The 4279-nt window shown below is 49.7% G+C and overlaps 1 pseudogene; it reads right to left on the bottom strand.

The window, feature by feature from the left end:
- Positions 1–380: 380 nt before the first annotated feature.
- LOC104985739 lies at positions 381–4063 on the bottom strand (annotated as a pseudogene).
- Between the last annotated feature and the right edge of the window lie 216 nt (positions 4064–4279).

The following is a 4279-nucleotide window of genomic DNA, read 5'->3' as shown; positions in this document are numbered from 1 at the left end:
TGAAGCGGTGGTGCATGCTACAATGTGAATGAACCTAGAAAACACGCTGAGTGCAGAAAGCCAGACACAAAAGGTCACATATGTTATGATTCTATTCATACGAAATGTCCTGAATAGGCAGATTCAGAGTCAGATTCATGGTTGTCGGGGTGCGGGGGCCCTGCGTGGGGGCTGATTGCCTGTTGGGTACAGGATCTATTTTTTGTTTTCTTCTTTCCCAAACTTTATTAAAGAAAAAGCAACGGTGGTTGCTTTCCAGAACATAGTCAAATTTCTGGGAGTTTTCCATTGAAAATGTAGCATTTGCTTCCGTATGTATGCCAGTGTGTACTAGGTAGGGGCCATGAAAAAATTCTAATTTTAGATGAACTTTCTAATATTCATCTTCCACCCTGTCTGTGGTCTGTCTTTGGATCAGCAGTAATCATCTCAACAGTCACTGTGGCTGCATTAATTTTTGTCTGCAGCTCTCTCAGCTCTTCTATACACACCAAGTGCAGAGTTTGAGCAGCTTCATTAAGAACCTCAGCTCCTGTGTTAAAACCAAGAATACGCTTGTCTTAAGCAGCAGGCAAGCCCTCTTCTGTTGGGTTTGTGTTAGCAACTGCGTGCCATGTCAGGGTTCCTGGACCAAAATGTTAATTGTTTGAAGCACTGCCAGGTAATCACCATGGGTTGACTCTGAAAGGTAGCCTGGGCCAGGACACCAGCCCTAAAATTAGGATTATTTATGTCCAAATTGATCATGGGCTCTGCATTTTTAATTGATGCAACAGTCAGCATTTTTTGCATTATCAGTTACCAAGTAATTGTATTTTTCAGCATTATCTCCATATCCAAATCTAACAGCTAAACCAAGAATTCAGTCAATTGCTTCTTGTCCATCTAGAATCTTGAAAGAACAGTGAACATCTCTGAGAAACTTTTCAAAGAACTTGGGTTGGTCACTGTCGTGGGTTACCTCTGTCTTCAGTCTTACAGTGTCTGATTTTCTGGTCTTCAAGGCAAACATCGAGTTTCTAAATTCTGTTTTATCTGTTCAGTTTAAGAGGTAGGTTGTGGCAGAGAAAGCCCATCATGCTTCCTGCTTCAGCTGGGAGGGCCAGATCTTCTTTTGTGATGATGAGAACATTCTGGATTTAGTGATGATAATTGCCTAAGTCCGTGAATGTACTAACAACCCCTGAATTGTACACTTTAAAAGCGGGGGTTTTATGGCAGGCAAATTATGTCTCAATTTTTTAAAAAAAGGTTTTCTTGGTCAGAGTGAAATGTAGTGGCTGAGTTGCAGGTCATGTCCTTGCAACTCTGGCCTCCTCCCATCCTGTCCCCTGGGGCGGGGGAGGCAGGAAACCCAGGGGGTGGGGGGCAGTTTCCAGACAATTTCAGCTTTCTGTCAAATTCATATCCTCATTCATTTCACCCTGTGATTATGTGATTCCTTCTCTAGGGCACAGGTGGGAGATGTGATGGAAAACTGCAGTGTGGCAGACAGAAGCACAGCTGGGGGCCAGGCTGTACGGGGACCCTGCTTGGCTGTTCCAGGGCAGTTACAGCACAGGAGCTTCAGGTCTGTGGTCTGTCTGGCATCTTGAAGGCCATGTGCTCCCATCCTGGAGAGATGCCAGCAGAGCTGGCTGACACCCCTCAGGTCCTGGGGAGGGGCTTCCTGTACCAGCTGGAGGCTGGACCAGACGATGTTGATTTTCTGTGTTATTCACAACACAAATGCGTTTAAAAAAGATCTCCAGAGTTACAAACAGTACCTCAGAGTAGACTACTTTATTTAACTAACAAATAAACACTGTTTTACAATTGGCTTCCCTATTTGCTCAGATGGTAAAGAATCTGCCTCCTGTGCAGGAGACCTTGGTTCAATCCCTCGGTTGGGAAGATCCCCTGGAGAAGAGAATGACAACCCGCTCCAGTATTCTTATCTGGGAAATCCCATGGACAGAGGAGCCTATGGGCTACAGTCCATGGGGTCACAGAGAGTCGGATGTGACTGAGCAACTTTTCACTTTCAGCTACTATCAGCTGCGAAGAAACCGCTGAAAGGTATATCCTTGTCATGACTTCAGAATTTTGCCTAGTTGCCTGTGATGACATCTTACCTCTGGCACCTGAGGTGAGGTTAGAGTGAAGTCAGGCAGAGGCAGCAACTCCCCACCCTAAGAAACCCAGTGCAGCAGAATGTTCATCACGGGCAGAGTGTTCATCACATCATCATCCGCGTGCTGGACATCATGATGTGCTTCTAAAAGAGCAGAGCCAAGAAAAGTACCAGAACGGTAGGATCTGGGAGCTCCAGGTGTTGGGGATGCAGGACAAGCTGTCTTCCCCTCTATTATTATGGTTTCCATCCTGCAGGTCAACAAAGGAGAGCTCAGAGAGATCAGAAAATCTGTCCAGGGTTTCCCAGCTGACCATATGGGGGCAACTTTCTAGTTTATCCTTAGCAGATTGTGATCCTGTCTTTTTGCCTATTCATCTTTCCTCCCTTCCCTCCCTCCTTTCTTCCACCTTCTCCCTTCCCTCCTTCTCTGTATCCCTACCTTCTTCCCTCCTTCCCTTATTTCCATCCTCCAATCCTTTGAGCAGAGACTACCACGTTCATTCACTCATCTGGGGAAACCAAGGCTGGAGAGCGGCACCACCACCTGCTTAAGGCCACTGAGCCTCCTGGCTGCCTCCACCTGTGTCTGCAGGGCCTCACGCCATTTGTGTTAAATTCTTGTGAAAGAAGATGAGGGTGTGAGGCTGCAGGCTTGGTCCTCCCAGGGAAACTACTGACCCTGTCCTCAGGCCCCCGTGAATGAATGCTGGTGCTTTGTGAACAGAGGTCCCTGTGCAGCCCTGGGTCATGCTGGCCCTTCCCCAAGTGCCATTCTGAGAACACCCTGGACTCCAGTTAGCACTGCCCACCGCCCTTGGTCCATGTGGTGTGGGGGGCACTGGCCTCTACAATCAGAATCAGGCATGGGCTGCAGACAAGCGTGGGGACCCCAGGGTCAGGGGTCTGGCTGGCAGGGACCAGGCATGCACTAATTGATCAGTCCAACAGCCTCCACCCCAGCTGTGGCACAGGCAAAGTGGGCCCTGGGAACAGAGATGCTGATCCAGCCCAGCATTATCTGGAGAAGGATGGAGAGCTCAGGGCACACACCCTCAGCTGCCTAGAGCTGCAGTGACCACTCCTCCTGTGCCCGGGCCTAGGCTGCCCACTGGAAGCACTGCAGATGTCTGCTCTGTCACCCTAACGGTGACCTTGCCGGTTGGCAGATAGGAAACTAAGGCCCAGGGGATGAGCTTATTGCACCGCCCCCCCCAGCCTAGGCGTCTCTCCCGCAGGCTGGTGTGGCCTAGGGTGGCCAAGGGGTTGGACCTGAGTCCAAGCCACACTTCTGATGGCCACCAAAGGGGCCTTCATCTTGAGGTTAAAGGCCTTGCTCCATGGGAAGCCCAGAGGAGTGAGACGGGTCAGTTAGCACAGACCAACTAGCTCAGGCCCTGCTGGGGCAAGGGGGCTGCCAGACCAGAAGAGCAGGGGCTCTGGGCTGCGACCTGAGTGCCTGTTGCAGAGAAGCAGATGCTCCGAAGGTGGCCCCACATCAGGCAGGGCTATAGGCCCCTCAGGGACCTCACCCCTCTGTGGAGGTGACTTCTGAGCCTAGGGCTGACAAAGGAGATGGAACCAGTCACTCAAAAGCTGAGCGAAGGTGGTCTGGATGTCAGCAGGGCAGGGAGAGGTCAGCCCCTATGAGGACAGTTCAAAGGAAAGAAAGCTGGTTCGAACTCATGGGCAGAGGCTGAGTTCACAAGTGACGGGAGACATGGAAATTAAATCCTTGGGGGGATATAGCATTTCTCCTAATGCAAAAGTCAATTAATGTGCTCTGTGGGCAAGCCGACAACACTGGTGGGAGTGTAAATTGGTACAACCTCTCCTGAGAACAGTTTGCCAAAATCTGTCACAATTATGAATGCATGAACTTCTGACCAAGCAGCTGGTTCAGGGTTGGCCAAGCAGGTGAGTGCACGGTACAAGCTGTGGGACAGCCATGACTGCCATTTGAAAATACTAGAAAAGCGTGAAAACAAAAAATGGAATTCACCCAGATAGAAATAAAAGTGAAAGTGAAGGTCGCTCAGCTGTGTCCCATCCTTTGCGACCCCATGGACTATAGTGTCCAAGGAATTCTCCAGGCCAGAATACTGGAGTGGGTAGCTGTTCTCTTCTCCAGGGGACCTTCCCAACCTGGGGATCAAACCCAGGTCT

Source organism: Bison bison, unplaced genomic scaffold, assembly GCF_000754665.1.
Source record: "Bison bison bison isolate TAMUID 2011002044 unplaced genomic scaffold, Bison_UMD1.0 scf7180017864057, whole genome shotgun sequence".
Classification (NCBI taxonomy): Eukaryota; Metazoa; Chordata; class Mammalia; order Artiodactyla; family Bovidae; genus Bison; species Bison bison.
This window is presented reverse-complemented; position numbering and strand designations above follow the sequence as displayed.